General features: G+C 38.3%; 1 protein-coding gene across 7 annotated transcripts in view; it reads left to right on the top strand.

The window, feature by feature from the left end:
• ATRX (ATRX chromatin remodeler) overlaps positions 1-17,690 on the top strand; it is a 234,116-nt gene that overhangs the window by 198,517 nt on the left and 17,909 nt on the right. The window lies entirely within an intron of this gene.

The following is a 17,690-nucleotide window of genomic DNA, read 5'->3' as shown; positions in this document are numbered from 1 at the left end:
ATCACTGATGATAGACTATACCTTTTGGTAGGCAGTGAAAAACCTTTAACCTAAATAATGAAGCTTATTTATTTATTAATTGGTTAAAAACTTTGCAGGTACCTGTGATGTGCCAATTATTGTGCTGGCTAGTAAGGATACTTTGGTAAATAAGACTAGGTTCCTGCTCCCAAGGAGCCTACAGTCTAAATAAGCATACCGTAACAACAAAAATTATGGGTCCTACAATAGAAATCTGTACAGGCACCCTGTACAGGAAGGAATATTCAGTTCTTTCTTAGAAAAGTTGGGGATGGGGAGCTGACATTAGGGGACTTGAACTGATGTTGAAAATAGACATGGTAGCTCTATGCATTGCTATGAGGGCAAAAGATGAAGGCCCTTCAAGGGGAGGAGCAGAAAAAAAGACACACGTGCATAAAACAGCATTGCAAGTTTTAGGAACCTCAAGTAGTTAAAAATAAATAATGGAGTGTAAGGAGATAGTGGTGTAGAGTATAAGGGTGGGCATGGGAAGAGGCGAGAGAAAGACTGGAAAGGTAGATGGGAATCAGATCGTAGAAGTTAGAGAGTTTCGACATTGTGTTAGAGGCTGTGGGATCTATTTAATGATTTTAAACAAAAGACCAACATCAAATTTTCATTTTAGAAAAATCACTTTGGGTGTCAGTGTGCAGGATGGATTGGAGAAAAGAAAATGGATAAGATACTTGTTAGTATGCTATTAAAATGATCCACATGAGAGAGGTAATGCAGGCCTGAAGTAAGGTGGTCCCAATGGGGATAGAGAAGTACCAGGCATGATGTAGGTACTCAATAAATGTTAATTTTGTTCCCTGGGCTTGTATTTAGAATTTCATTTAACTTTGCCCAATACTATTTGATTTTCATTTCCTTTAATGGGATTTTGAAAATTAGTTCTCTCTGAAATGGGTACAAGTAGGTGTTCTTTATATTTGCAGTGAAGGATTTCTTGGTGTTTGAACCTGCTCTTATTTAAAGACATTTCAATGTTGGTTCCTACTATGTTATATATAGTACAATTGCAAACACCTGCCCTTTTATACATATTTTTTAAGATGAAAGACTGCTAAAAATGGTACATTTTCACTTCCCCCTTAACTTGCTATTATCTAAATAATGATTAAGTTGCATGCCTTTTTGAGTTAACTTTTCTTTGTCCTTTGAAAAAGTTTCATTTTCAACTTACTTGATATGTGATTATTATCTCTTTCTGCCTCATCACTTCCTCTTAAAGTCATTATTATATAACTCCTCTTCTGTATTTCTGTTCTTGACTTTTTCTTGTCTTTTTATCTCTGAAGTTCTTTAAAGGCAAGAACTGTATTTGCTCCTTTTCTTTCATCCATAGTGAATAAAGCAGTGTTAACACTTTTATATGGCCTTTTTAGTCACCTTTATAGTGATATTTAACTGTATTTTTTATTGTTCCATATTGATCCATATATCATTGAAAATCGGTGTTAGAATTTGACTTACTTTTGCAAGCAGTAAAATTGAAATGAAGCAGGTATGTAAAAAGGAAGAGAATTGGGGCTTTAATTCATGTCCTCAGTTCTATATTCAATCAGCTATCTTAGCTGTATTCATCACCCCACCCCATGAATTATATTCTGTTATATCCCCTCATGGTTTCTTGATGTTGTTGGTGCTGTTGCTTTTTCGTTTTTGAAATATAATGGTTTTGTAGTTCTGTGGAACCGTATTTTAAAATATATTGATTTTAGGGTCTCCTGTATCATGTCTACCAAGTGTCTATGCATTTCTTCAGTTGTTCAGGGTAATAATGTTCCTCAGACATTTTGAAACTTCAACATGACCTAAACTGATAAATACTTTAACACAAGTTTCTGGTGATAAAGATTTGTTGACTGATACTTAACTGTTTGTTTTTTTAATATTAAAGTAATATCTGACCTCTGTTAACGTTTATGTAAATTATGTTAGGGGAAAGTACCTCTTCTGGTAATAAACTTATGAATTATATAGATATCAGAGATAAAAATCTTGGTCAAGGTCATGTTTCATAATATGCTTCAGTGGGTATACAGCCTAAGCTCTGTACCCTTTAGTAAGAAAACAAAAGTCAGTAAAATTGGCATAGAAATTTTTTTTGCACTTCCCTTTTCCAGCATTTACTACCTATGTCTTTTAAAATATGGACTGCATGTTGATAATTATAGGGAAAACAAAATGGGGATTTAAATTAAAGTACCTAAAGTGAGGCTTTACTTCCTCTACCCTGATGTTGTGTACAATTTTCTCCCTTTGTCTTTAATCCTTCATTCAAGTTTTAATACCTCATAGCATAGTTTACTGAACAGAGATGTTATTGTGCAGTTTTATTAGCCAGCAGATGGTAGTGTAAGGTTTTACCTTTGTCTTTCTTAACATTAGAGAGAAATATACTCCATTAAAATAATTTGATATGAAGTATAAAATAGCTAATCAACCTATTTCAAGAAGTTGCATGCATTTACCTTTGAAAATAAAGGTTCGAAAGGACCCATTTAATTGTAGGGCAACCTCTCTAACTCAGGCAAGCTGTTTTACAAATGACTGCTAATGGAAACATCAACACAAATGTTGGGGGTGGAATGTGAGATTCCATTGTGGGGGTGGAGAGGGGCTGGGGGAGTGGAGGCAATTGGGGATAGACTTAAGGAAATGTGTCTCTTTTTGAAGCACTAGAAATAGCTACTACTATGGATCATGGAAATTCTGAAATTGAAAACACCAGGTTTATATTTAGTAAATGCTCATTGAATAAATGAATTAAGCAGTAGAAACTTTTTGGTTTTATATACAAATCCAAAGATGTATCTGTTCTCTCTAGGTTATATGCTTCTTACTAGCCTATGTGGGCAGGGATTGTATATCTTCACCACTGTATCCCCAGCTCCTGGTATAATACCTAGCACATAGCAAATAGTCAATAAAAGTGACAATGAACAAATAAATTTTTGTCCTAAAATTGCAAGCTAAGACAATGGTTGACATGCCTTGGACTAAGCTGCATTAATATTCACCTGACAGCTTGATAAAAATGCAGATTCCTGGCCTCATCCAAGACCTACTGAATCAATTTCTTGATGTGGGCCCTCGGAATCTGTATTTTTAACAAGCTCTACCGCTGCTGTGAGTACAAGGTATATAGGAGTATGATTCGCCTTTCTAATTATTATCAGCTAAATCTTTGAATTAAGTAGAATAATGAACAGTAGCTAACGTTTGAGTGATTTTTATGCTAGGTACTGTATTTTTTTTATAAAAATTTGACTTTTATTATTGCTTCCAAAGTCAATTAAACATGGAAATTTTGGACATAGGTTGAACACAATTTTTACCTAACTCACCAAAGACAAAGGTATTTTTATCTGACTGCTGGCATTTTTAAAAGGCATTCCTTCCCCTCCTACCCACTAAGGAAAAAGTCCTCATGCTACCAAATCAGAGGCAGTTTCTGAACCTGTGACTTCTGCCCTTAATTTAGTTGAAAGTGAGAACAAATTAATTTATGTTTCCTTAATTCCAAACAAGGATGTGAAGCAAGCTGGTGACTATTTTATGCCTGGACCTGGGTTGGAGTTTTAAGGAATTAGGCAGAAGGTGGGTGTGTTGTGACATTTAATCTGTCTTAAAGATCCTGAAAGTTATTCCTAGCTCTTGGAAATTCTGAAAAAAGAAAGGAGTGAAAACAAAGTTCAAACACTTTATTCATAGGATAAGAGGAAGAGGAGGGAGGGAGGGAGGAAGCTGACTTTCATTCACTTCACAAAAATGTGTTCTGTACCTGTTGTGTGCCAGTCACTGTTCAAGATTCTGGGGCTACAGCAATGTATAAAGTAGACAAAAATGCCTGCTCTTGTGAAGCTTCCATTGTAGTGGGGGTGGGGAGAGACAGACGATAAACAAGGTAAATACATAAAATATAGAGTGTGACAGTTACCAATGCTATGAGAAGAAAAACAGGCACGTGGTTCTGAAATGTGTGTATTTGAGTGCATTTCAGAGATTTTATTTTTATTGAAGTATAGTTGATTTACAATATTGTGTTAGTTTCAGGTGTACAGAACAGTGATTCAGATATATGTAAATACATTGGGTTGACAAAAATGTTCCTTTGGGTTTTTCCATAAGTCTTATATATTCCTTTCCAGGTTCTTTTCCCTTATAGGTTATTATAAAATATTGAGTAGAGTTCGCTGTGATATACAGTAGGTCCTTGTTGGTTATCTATTTTATATATAGTTGTGTGTATATGTTAATCCCAACGTCATAAATTATCCCTCCCCCCTCCCCCCATTCCCGCTTTGGTAACCATAAGTTTGTTTTCTAAGTCCGTGAGTTTCTTTCTGTTTTGTAAGTAAGTTCATTTGTATCTTTTTTTTTTAGATTCCACATATAAGTGATATCATATGGTATTTGTCTTTCTCTGCCTGGCTTAGTTCACTTAGTATGATAATCTCTAGGTCCATCCATGATGCTCCAAATGGCATTATTTCATTCCTTTTTGTGACTGAGTAATAATTCCAGTGTGTGTGTGTGTGTTGCATCTTCTTTATCCATTCGTCTATGGATATTTAGGTTGCTTCCGTGTCTTGGCTATTGTAAATAGTGCTGCAGTGACTATTGGGGTGCATGTATCTTTTTGAATTATGGTTTTCTTTTTTTCTTTTTTTTTTGTGGTATGCGGGCCTCTCACTGTTGTGGCCTCTCCCGTTGCAGAGCACAGGCTCCGGACGCGCGCTGGCTCAGCGGCCACGGTTCACAGTCCCAGCCGCTCCGCGGCATCTGGCATCTTCCCGGACCAGGGCACGAACCCGTGTCCCCTGCATCAGCAGGCAGACTCTCAACCACTGCGTCACCAGGGAAGCCCTGAATTATGGTTTTCTCTGGATATATGCCCATGGTTTTCTCTGAATATATGCTTAGGCGTGAGACTGCAGGATCATGTGGTAGCTCTATTTTTAGTTTTTTAAGGAACCTCCATGCTGTTCTTCATAGTGGTTTTACCAATTTACATTCCCATCAACAATGTAGGAGGCTTCCTTTTTCTCCACACCCTCTCCAGCATTTATTATTTGTAGACTTTCTGATGATGGCCATTCTGACCAATATGAGGTGATACCTCATTTTAGTTTTGATTTCCATTTCTCTGATAATTAGCAGTGTTGAGCATCTTTTCATGTGCTTTTTGGCCATCTGTATCTCTTCTTTGGAGAAGTTTCTACTTAGGTCTTCTGCCCAGTTTTTGATTGGGTTGTTTGTTTTTTTGATATTGAGCTGTATGAGCTGTTTGTATATTTTGGAGATTAATCCCTTGTCAGTCACTTCATTTGCAAATATTTTCTCCCATTCCGTACATTGTCCTTTTGTTTTATGTATGGTTTCCTTTGCTATGCAAAAGCTTTTAAGTTTAATTAGGTCCCATTTGTTTATTTTTGTTCTTATTTTCATTGCTCTAGGAGATGGATCCAAAAAGATATTGCTGTGATATATGTCAAAGAGTGTCCTGCCTATGTTTTCCTCGAAGAGTTTTATAGTATGCAGTCTTACATTTAGGCCTTTAATCCATTTTGAGTTTATTTTTGTGCATGGTGTTAGAGAATGTTCTAATTTCATTCTTTTACATGTAGCTGTCCAGTTTTCCCAGCAACCAGGTACTGTATTAAGGGCTTTACAAGCACTGGATCATGTAATCCTTATAGCCACCTTACAAAGCCAGTAGAGTTTATTTCTATTTTATAGGTGATAAAATTATGACAGAGAGAAGTGGTGTCACCTGCATTTGATCTTAGTGCAATGATTCCAGATCCCATACTCTTTAACTACTACACTCTACTGTGCTGCCATTAATATGTTATGTGAATAAACTTGTGAAAATAGTAAAATGAGGCAGTCTTCTTTGCTAGGACTTGACACTTTCTTCTTTTTATATCCAACTTTTCTCCATTCAGATATAATTGACATATAATATTATTATGTTAGTTTCAGATGTACAACATAATGATTTGATATATGTGTATGTTGCAAAATGATCACCACAATGTCTAGTTAACATCCATCACCACACATAGTTACAGGTTTTTTTTGATGAGAACTTTTAAGATCTGTTCTCTAGCAACTTTCAAATATACAGTACAGTATTATTAACTGTAGCCAACACCCTGTACATTATATCACCAGAACTTACTCATCTTATAATTGGAAATTTGTACCCTTTGACAAATATCTCTCCATCTCTCACACACACCCCAGCTCCTAGAAACCATCACTCTACTCTGTTTCTATAATTTCAGCTTTTTTATATTCCACATATAGGTGAGATCATACAATATTTGCTTTTCTCAGTATGACTTACTTAGCATAAGCCCTAGCCATCCATCCATGTTACAAATGGCAGGATTTCCTTTTTTTATGGCTCAGTAATATTCCATTGTATGTACCACATTTTCTTTATCAATTAATCCATGGATGACATGTAGGTTGTTTCCATGTCTTGGCTATTGTAAGCAATGCTGCGTTGAACATAGTGGTGCAGATATCTTTTTATTTTTGGATATTTGAATTTTATTTATTTATTTATACAGCAGGTTATTATTAGTCATCCATTTTATACACATCAGTGTATACATGTCAATCCCAATCTCATAGATATCTTTTTGAATCAGTGTTTTAGTTTCCTTTGGATAAATACCCAGGAGTGGAATTGCTGGATCATACGGTAGTTCTATTTTTAGTTTTTTCAGGAAACTCCATACTGTTCTCCATAGTGGCTGCACCAATTTACATTTTCACCAGCAGTGCACAAGGGTTCCCTTTTCTTTATTTCTTCACACTTCCTTTTTAATCAGTGCTGTGAGTTTATGGAAAGGCATTTGCAATGTTATCAAGGTGTGTAATACTGGAGAGTATAGATTTCATCTTTTAGTTACTGCAAAGCTGTTAAAGTGGCAAAGCTGATTCCAGTCCTCCTTAATTATCTTTGATGCTGAATTTATTTATCTTCAGTCCTTAGTCAGTATAGCATGGTGGTTAAGGGCAAGAGCTCTCAGACAAGATGACCTGGGTTTGAATCTTGACCATATCAAGTTATTTTACTGCTCTGTGCCTCAGTTTCTTGATCTGTTCTGAGAAATTGGTGTCCATTACTCCTCAAAAATCTCATCCTCTCCATTTTTATTTTCATCTCCTTCTGAGACTATTATTACTGAATGCCTGCCCATTTGCTTTTAACTTCCATATCTTTTAGCTTTTCTTTTGCATTTCCTATTTCTTTATCCTTTCCTGCTGTCTTCTGGGAAAGTGTCTCAGTCTGATCTCCTGACTAAGTTATTCTTTAGCTGTACCTCTCCTGCTATTTATACTATCCATTATTTATTTCAATGATTATTTTTATCCAAAATATTTCATTTGGACACTTTTAAGATAATTTTTATTTGAATTTCATATTGGTAATGGCTTCCCTTATTTCCTTAAGTACACCTGTCAAGCTTAATTTGAATTATTTTTTCCGTAACTCTGCTTCAGATGGCATATGATGCCCATTATGTCACCCCAGTGATGTTGCACACGTGTGTGTCTATAAGTTCCTGGACTTCATGTTTCCTTTTCACTTCTGTAGTTTTTTCTGCAGGTTGATTTTCAGAGAGGGGACCAGCAGCACATTCTGATGCACGATCTTAGAGATCTCATCAGTAACATGGGGGTTAAAAATAGTATGTATTTGAGACAGTTATGATGACAAATTTGATATTTCATTTGAAGTTCTTAGAACAGTGTCACGATGCATTTATGCATTCAGTTTAGCTTTTTAAAAAATGTTCTTTTTATTATCATTATCATTAATTTTATTTATTTATTTACTTTTAACATCTTTATTGGAGTATAATTGCTTTACAATGGTGTGTTAGTTTCTGCTTTATAACAAAGTGAATCAGCTATACATATACATATGTTCCCATATCTCTTCCCTCCTGCATCTCCTCCCTCTTGTGTCTCCCTCCCAACCCTCCCTATCCCACCCTTCTAGGTGGTCACAAAGCACCTAGCTGATCTCCCTGTGCCATGTGGCTGCTTCCCACTAGCTATCTGTTTTACATTTGGTAGTGTATATAAGTCCGTGCCACTTTCTCACTTCGTCCCAGCTTACCCTTCCCCCTTCCTGTGTCCTCAAGTCCATTCTCTACGTCTGTGTCTTTATTCCTGTCCTGCCCCTAGGTGCTTCAGAACACTTTTTTTTTTTTTACATTCCATATATGTGTGTTAGCATACGGTATTTGTTTTTCTCTTTCTGACTTACTTCACACTGTATGACCGTCTCTAGGTCCATCAACCTCACTACAAATAACTCAATTCTGTTTCTTTTTATGGCTGAGTAATATTCCATCGTATATATGTGCCACATCTTCTTTATCCATTCATCTGTTGATAGACACCTAGGTTGCTTCCATCTCCTGGCTATTGGAAATATTGCTGCAATGAACATTGTGGTACATGACTCTTTTTGAATAATGGTTTTCTCAGGGTATATGCCCAGTAGTGGGATTGCTGGGTCGTATGGTAGTTCTATTTTGGTTTTCTAAGGAACCTCCATACTATTCTCCGTAGTGGCTGTATCAATTTACATTCCCACCAACAGTGCAAGAGGGTTCCCTTTTCTCCACACCCTCTCCAGCATTTATTGTTTGTAGATCTTTTTGATGATAGCCATTCTAACCAGTGTGAGGTGATACCTCATTGTAGTTTTTATTTGCATTTCGCTAATGATTAGTGATGCTGAGCATCCTTTCACGTGCTTCTTGGCAATCTATATCTTCTTTGGAGAAATGTCTGTTTAGGTCTTCTGCCCATTTTTGGATTGGGTTGTTTGTTTTTTTGATATTGAGCTGCATGAGCTGATTGTAAATTTTGGAGATTAGTCCTTTGTCAGTTGCTTCATTTGCAAATATTTTCTCCCATTCAGAGGGTTGTCTTTTTGTCTTGTTTATGGTTTCCTTTGCTGTGCAAAAGCTTTTAAGTTCATTGCATCCCATTTGTTTATTTCTGTTTTATTTCCATTTCTCTAGGAGGTGGGACAAAAAGGATCTTGCTGTGATATATGTCAGAATATTCTGCCTATGTTTACCTCTAAGACTTTTCGACTGTCTTGCATTACATTTAGGTCTTTAATCCATTTTGAGTTTATTTTTATGTATGGTGTTGGGGAATGTTCTAATTTTATTCTTTTACATGTCCCTGTCCAGTTTTCCCAGCACCTCTTATTGAAGAGGCTGTCTTTCTCCATTGTATATCCTCGCCTGCTTTCTCATAGATTAGTTGAGCATAGGTGCGTGGGTTTATCTTTGGGCTTTCTATCCTGTTCCATTGATCTATAGTTCTGTTTTTGTGCCAGTACCATACTGTCGTGATAACTGTAGCTTTGTAGTATAGTCTGAAATCAGGGTGCCTGATTCCTCCAGCTCCGTTTTTCTTTCTCAAGATTGCTTTTGCTATTTGGGGTTTTTTGTGTTTCCATACAAATTGTGAAATTTTTTGTTGTAGTTCTGTGAAAAATGCCATTGGTAGTTTATAGGGATTGCCTTGAATCTGTAGACTGCTTTGGGTAGTATAGTCATTTTCACAATATTGATTCTTCCAATCCAGGAACACAGTGTATCTCTCCATCTGTTTGTATCATCTTTAATTTCTTTCATCAGTGTCTTATAGTTTTCTGTACACAGGTCTTTTTTCTCCTTAGGTAGATTTATTCCTAGGTTTTTTATTCTTTTTCTTGCAGTGGTATATGGGAGTGTGTCCTTAATGTCTCTTTCAGATTTTTCATCATTAGTATATAGGAATGCAGGAGATTTTTCTGCATTAATTTTGTATCCTGCTACTTTACCAAATTCATTGATTAGCTCTACTAGTTTTCTGGTAGAGTCTTTAGGTTTTTCTGTGTATAGTATCATGTCATCTGCAAACAGTGACAGCTTTACTTCTTCTTTTCCGATTTGGATTCTTTTTATTTCTTTTTCTTCTCTAATTGCCATGGCTAGAACTTCCAGAACTATATTGAATAATAGTGGTGAGAGTGGGCAAACTTGTCTTGTTCCTGATCTTAGTGGAAATGGTTTCAGTTTTTCACCATTGAGGACGATGTTGGCTGTGGGTTTGTCATATATGGCCTTTATTATGTTGAGGTAACTTCCCTCTATGCCTACTTTCTGGAGAGTTTTTGTCATAAATGGGTGTTGAATTTTGTCAAAAGCTTTTTCTGCATCTATTGAGATGATTGTATGTTTTTTATCCTTCAATTTGATAATATGGTGTATCACAATGATTAATTTCTGTATATTGAAGAATCCTTTCACTGAGGGGTTAAAGCCCACTTGATCATGGTGTATGATCCTTTTAATGTGCTGTTGGATTCTGTTTGCTAGTATTTTGTTGACGATTTTTGCATCTGTGTTCATCAGTGATATTGGCCTGTAGTTTTCTTTCTTTGTGACATCCTTTTCTGGTTTTGGTATCAGGGTGATGGTGGCCTCATAGAATGAGTTTGGGAGTGTTCCTCCCTCTGCTATATTTTGGAATAGTTTGAGAAGGATAGGTGTTACCTCTTCTCTAAATGCTTGATAGAATTCGCCTGTGAAGCCATCTGGTCCTGGGCTTTTGTTTGTTGGAAGATTTTTTATCACAGTTTCAATTTCAGTGCTTGTGATTGGTCTGTTCATATTTTCTATTTCTTCCTGATTCAGTCTTGGCAGGTTGTGCATTTCTAAGAATTGGTCGATTTCTTCCCGGTTGTCCATTTTATTGGCATATTGTTGCTTGTAGTAATCTCTCATGATCTTTTGTATTTCTGTAGTGTCAGTTGTTACTTCTCCTTTTTCATTTCTAATTCTATTGATTTGAGTCTTCTCCCTTTTTTTCTTGATGAGTCTGGCTAATGGTTTATCAATTTTGTTTATCTTCTCAAAGAACCAGCTTTTAGTTTTATTGATATATTTGCTATCGTTTCCTTCATTTCTTTTTCATTTATTTCCGATCTGATTTTTATGATTTCTTTCCTTCTGCTAACTTTGGGGTGTTTTTGTTCTTCTTTCTCTAATTGCTTTAGGTGCAAGGTTAGGTTGTTTATTCGAGATGTTTCCTGTTTCTTAAGGTAGGATTGTATTGCTATAAACTTCCCTCTTAGAACTGCTTTTGCTGCATCCCATAGGTTTTGGGTCGTCGTGTCTCCATTGTCATTTGTTTCTACGTATTTGTTAATTTCCTCTTTAATTTCTTCAGTGATCACTTTGTTATTAAGTAGTGTATTGTTTAGCCTCCATGTGTTTGTATTTTTTACAGATCTTTTCCTGTAATTGATGTCTAGTCTCATAGCATTGTGGTCAGAAAAGATACTTGATACAATTTCAATTTTCTTAAATTTACCAAGGCTTGATTTGTGACCCAAGATATGATCTATCCTGGAGAATGTTCCATGAGCACTTGAGAAAAATGTGTATTCTGTTGTTTTTGGATGGAATGTCCTATAAATATCAATTAAGTCCATCTTGTTTAATGTATCATTTAAAGCTTGTGTTTCCTTATTTATTTCCATTTTGGATGACCTGTCCATTGGTGAAAGTGGGGTGTTGAAGTCCCCTACTATGAGCGTGTTACTGTCGATTTCCTCTTTTATGGCTGTTAGTATTTGCCTTATGTATTGAGGTGCTCCTATGTTGGGTGCAGAAATATTTACAATTGTTATATCTTCTTCTTGGATCGATCCCTTGATCATTATGTAGTGTCCTTCTTTATCTCTTCTAATAGTCTTTATTTTAAAGTCTATTTTGTCTGATATGAGAATTGCTACTCCAGCTTTCTTTTGGTTTCCATTTGCATGGAATATATTTTTCCGTCCCCTTACTTTCAGTCTGTATGTGTCTCTAGGTCTGAAGTGGGTCTCTTGTAGACAGCATATATATGGGTCTTGTTTTTGTATCCATTCAGCCACTCTGTGTCTTTTGGTGGGAGCATTTAGTCCATTTACATTTAAGGTAATTATTGATATGTATGTTCCTATTCCCATTTTCTTAATTTTTTGGGGTTCGTTATTGTAGGTCTTTTCCTTCTGCTATGTTTCTTGCCTAGAGACGTTCCTTTAGCATTTGTTGTAAAGCTGGTTTGGTGGTGCTGAACTCTCTCAGCTTTTTCTTGTCTGTAAACGTTTTAATTTCTCCATCAAATTTGAATGAGATCCTTGCTGGGTAGAGTAATCTTGGTTGCAGGTTTTTCTCCTTCATCACTTTAATTATGTCCTGCCACTCCCTTCTGGCTTGTAGAGTTTCTGCTGAGAGATCAGCTGTTAACCTGATGGGGATTCCCTTGTGTGTTATTTGTTGTTTTTTCCTTGCTGCTTTTAATATGATTTCTTTCTGTTTAATTTTTGACAGTTTGATTAATATGTGTCTTGGCGTATTTCTTCTTGGATTTATTCTGTATGGGACTCTCTGTGCCTCCTGGACTTGATTAACTCTTTCCTTTCCCATATAAGGGAAGTTTTCAACTATAATCTCTTCAAATATTTTCTCAGTCCCTTTCTTTTTCTCTTCTTCTTCTGGAACCCCTATAATTCGAATGTTGGTGTGTTTAATGTTGTCCCAGAGGTCTCTGAGACTGTCCTCTGTTCTTTTCATTCTTTTTTCTTTATTTTGCTCTGCATCAGTTATTTCCACTATTTTATCTTCCACCTCACTTATCCATTCTTCTGCCTCAGTTATTCTGCAATTGATCCCATCTAGAGTATTTTTCATTTCATTTATTGTGTTTTTAATCGATACTTGATTCATCTTTAGTTCTTCTAGGTCCTTGTTAACTGTTTCTTGCATTTTGTCTATTCTATTTCCAAGATTTTGGATCTTGGGAATAGAATCTTGGATCATCTTTACTATTATCATTATTCTGAATTCTTTTTCAGATAGACTGCCTAGTACCTCTTCATTTGTTAGGTCTGGTGGGTTTTTTTCTTGCTCCTTCTCCTGCTGTGTGTTTTTCTGTCTTCTCATTTTGCTTATGTTACTGTGTTTGGGGTCTCCTTTTTGCAGGCTGCAGGTTCGTAGTTCCCGTTGTTTTTGGTGTCTGTCCCCAGTGGCTAAGGTTGGTTCAGTGGGTTGTGTAGGCTTCCTGGTGGAGGCGACTAGTGCCTGTGTTCTGGTGGATGAGGCTGGATCTTGTCTTTCTGGTGGGCAGGTCCACGTCTGGTGGTGTGTTTTGGGGTGTCTGTGGACTTTTTATGATTTTAGGCAGCCTCTCTGCTATTGGGTGGCGTTGTGTTCCTGTCTTGCTAGTTGTTTGGCATAGGGTGTCCAGCACTGTAGCTTGCTTGTCGTTGAGTGAAGCTGGGTGCTGGTGTTGAGATGGAGATCTCTGGAAGATTTTCGCCGTTTGATGATATGTGGAGCTGGGAGGTCTCTTGTGGACCAGTGTCCTGAATTTGGCTCTCCCACCTCAGAGGCACAGCACTGACTCCTGGCTCCTCAATTTGGGATGATTTGTTGTCTATTCATGTTTTCCACAGATGCAGGGTACATCAAGTTGATTGTGGAGCTTTAATCCGCTGCTTCTGAGGCTGCTGGGAGAGATTTCTTTCTCTTCTTTGTTCTCACAGCTCCCAGGTCTCAACTTTGGATTTCACCCCGCCTCTGCATGTAGTTTGCCGGCTGGTGTCTGTTCTTCGCTCAGACAGGACAGGGTTAAAGGAGCTGCGGCTTCGGGGACTCTGGCTCACTCAGGCCGTGGGGGAGGGAGGGGCACGGGGTGTGGGGTGAGCCTGCAGCGGCAGAGGCCGGCGTGACGTTCCACCAGCCCGAGGCGCGCCGTGCGTTCTCCAAGGGAAGCCTTCCCTGGATCCCGGGACTCCGGCAATGACGGCCTGCACAGGCTCCCGGAAGGGCAGCGTGGACAGTGACCTGCGCTCGCACACAGGCCTCTTGGCGGCGGCAGCAGCCGCCCCAGCGTCCCACGCCTGTCTCTGGGGTCCGCACTTTCAGCCACGGCTCGCGCCCATCTCTGGAGCTCCTCCAACAGCACTCTTAATCCCCTCTCCTCACGCACCAGGAAACAAAGAGGGAAGAAAATGTCTCTTGCCTCTTCGGCAGTTCCAAACTTTTTCCCGGACTCCCTCCCGGCTAGCTGTGGCGCATTAGCCCCCTTCAGGGTGAGTTTTCGCTGCCAGCCCCAGTCCTCTCCCTGCGCTCTGACCGAAGCCCGAGCCTCAGCTTCCAGCGCCGCCCGCCCCAGCAGGCGAGCAGACAAGCCTCTCGGGCTGGTGAGCGCCAGTCAGCACCGATCCTCTGTGCGGGAATCTCTCCGCTTTGCCCTACCCAGGTACGTGAGGAGTTTCTTGCCTTTTGGGAGGTCTGAGGTTTTCTGCCAGCGTTCCGTAGGTGTTCTGTAGGAGTTGTTCCACGTGTAGCTGTATTTCTGGTGTATCTGTGGGGAGGAAGGTGATCTCTGCGTCTTACTCTTCCGCCATCTTGAATCTCCCACCTTGTTTCTTGTTTCTTGAGGTAGGATTGTATTGCTATAAACTTCCCTCTTAGAAGTGCTTTTGCTGCATCCCATATTTGTTGGGTCATCGTGTTTTCATTGCCATTTTTTCTTAGTATTTTTTAATTTCCTCTTTGATCTCTTGGTTATTAAGTAGTGTATTGTTTAGCCTGAATGTGTTTGTAGTTTTTACAGATTTTTTCATGTAACTGATATATAGGCTCATAGCATTGTGGTCGGAAAAGATACTTGATACAATTTCAATTTTCCTAAATTTACCAAGACTTGATTTGTGACCCAAGATATGATCTATCCTGGAGAATGTTCCATGCGCACTTGTGAAGAAAGTGTATTCTGCTGTTTTGGGGTGGAATGTCCTCTAAATATTAGTTAAGTCCATTTTGTTTAATGTATCATTTAAAGCTTGTGTTTCCTTATTTATTTTCATTTTGGATGATCTGTCCATTGGTGAAAGTGGGGTGCTAAAGTCCCCTACTATGATTGTGTTACTGTTGATTTCCCCTTTTATGTCTGTTAGCCTTTGCCTTATGTATTGAGGTGCTCCTATGTTGGGTGCATAAATATTTACAATTGTTATATCGTCTTCTTGGATATTTCTGTTGATCACTGTGTAGTGTCCTTCTTTGTCTCTTGTAGTAGTCTTTAACATCTATTTTGTCTGATATGAGAATTGCTACTCCAGCTTTCTTTTGATTTCCATTTGCATGGAATACCTTTTTGCATTCCCTTACTTTCAGTCTTTTTGTGTCCCTAGGTCTGATGTGGGTCTCCTGTAGACAGCATGTATACAGGACTTGTTTTTGTATCCATTCAGCCAGTCTGTGTCTTGTTTGGAGCATTTAATCCATTTACATTTAAAGTATTTATCAATATGCATGTTCCTATTCCCATTTCCTTAATTGTTTTGGGTTTGTTATTTTAGGTCTTTTCCTTCTGTTGTCTTTCCTGCCTAGAGAAGTTCCTTTTGCATTTGTTGTAAAGCTGGTTTGATGGTTCTGTACTCTCTTAGCTTTTGCTTGTCTGTAAAGATTTTAATTTCTCAGTCGAGTCTGAATGAGATCCTTGCTGGGTAGAGTAGTCTTGGTTGTAGATTTTTCCCTTTCATTACTTTAAATATGCCTTGCCACTCCCTTCTGGCTTGCAGAGTTTCTGCTGAAAGATCAGCTGTTAACCTTATGGTCATTCCCTTGTATCTTATTTGTTGTTTTTCGTTTGCTCCTTTTAATATTTTTTCTTTGTATTTAATTTTTGATAGTTTGTTTAGTATGTGTCTTGGTGTATTTTTTCTTGTATTTTTCCTGTATTGGACTCCCTGCACTTCCTGTACTTGATTGACTATTTCTTTTCCCTTTTTAGGGACGTTTTCAACTATAATCTCTTCAAATATTTTCTCAGTCTCTTTCTTTTTGTCTTCTTCTTCTGGGACCCTTATAATTTGAATGCTGCTGTGTATAATATTGTCCCAGAGGTCTCTGAGACTGTCTCAATTCTTTTCATTCTTTTTTCTTTATTCTGCTCTGCAGTAGTTATTTCCACTATTTTATCTTCCAGGTCACTTACCCATTCTTCTGCCTCAGTTATTCTGCTGTTGATTCCTTCTAGAGAATTTTTAATTTCATTTATTGTGTTGTTCATCAGTGTTTGTTTGATCTTTAGTTCTTTTAGGTCTTTGTTAAACGTTTCTTGTATTTTCTCCATTCTGTTTCCAAGATTTTCGATCATCTTTACTATCATTACTCTGAATTCTTTTTCAGGTAGACTGCCTGTTTCCTCTTCATTTGTTTGGTGTGGTGGGTTTTTACCTTGCTCCTTCATCTGCTGTGTGTTTCTCTGTCATCTCATTTTTCATAATTCATTCTGTTTGGGGTCTCCTTTTCACAGGTTGCAAGTTCATAGTTCCCGTTGTTTTTGGTGTCTGCCCCCAGTAGCTAAGGTTGGTTCAGTGGGTTGTGTAGGCTTCCTGGTGGAGGGGACTAGTGCCCATGTTCTGGTCGATGTGGCTGGATCTTGTCTTTTTGGTGGGCGGGACCGCATCCAGTGGTGTATTTTGGGGTGTCTGTGACCTTATTATGATTTTAGGCAGCCTCTCTGCTAATGGGTGGGGTTGTGTTCCTGTCTTGCTAGTTGTTTGGCATAGGGTGCCCAGCAGTGTAACTTGTTCGATTTTGAGTGAAGCTGGGTCTTAACGTTGAGATGGAGATCTCTGGGAGAGCTTTTGCCATTTCATATTACATGGAGATGGGAGGTCTCTGGTGGACCAGTGTCCTGAACTCAGCTCTTGCACCTCAAAGGCACAGGCCTGACACCCCTCTGGAGCACCAAGACCCTGACAGCCACATGGCTCAGAGGAAAAGGGAGAAAGAAAGAATCAAATAAAAAGAAATAAAGTTATTAAAATAAGAAATTATTAAAAATTTTAAAAATTTAAAAAGTAATTAAAACTAAGGAAAGCCAGAGAAAGAAGGGAGCCACCATACCAAAAAACAAATCCACCGATGCTAACAAGCGCTAAAAACTATATTAAAAAAAAAGAAACGGACAGACAGAACCCTCGGACAAATGGTAAAAGCAAAGCTGTACGGACAAAAATCACACAAAGAAGCATACACATACAAATAGAGCAAAAGGAAAATAATATTTATATATCTTTTGGGAAGTCTGAGATCTTCTGCCAGTGTTCAGTAGCTGTTCTGTAGGAGTTGTTCCACATGTAGATGTATTTCTGATGTATTTGTGTGGAGGAAGGTGATTTCCACATCTTACTCCTCCACCATCTTGAAGGTCTCCTCCTCATTATTTTATAACAGTGCTTTAGCCATCTTTTTTTTTTAGTTTTAATTATTTTAGGCTACGTTGGGTCTTCATTGCTGCACGTGGGCTTTCTCCAGCTGCGGTGAGCAGGGGCTACTCTTTGTTGCGGTGCGCAGGCTTCTTGTTGCTGTGGCTTCTGTTGTTGCGGAACATGGGCTCTAGGCACACGAGCTTCAGTAGTTTCAGCACGCGGGCTTCAGTAGTTGCAGCGCGTGGGCTCAGTAATTGTGGCACATGGGCTTAGTTGCTCTGCGGCACGTGGGATCTTCCCAGACCAGGGAATGAACCCACGTCCCCTCCATTGGCAGGCAGATTCT

The sequence above is a fragment of the Mesoplodon mirus genome, assembly GCF_964341445.2.
Source record: "Mesoplodon mirus genome assembly, chromosome: X".
NCBI classification, from domain to species: Eukaryota; Metazoa; Chordata; class Mammalia; order Artiodactyla; family Ziphiidae; genus Mesoplodon; species Mesoplodon mirus.
This window is presented reverse-complemented; position numbering and strand designations above follow the sequence as displayed.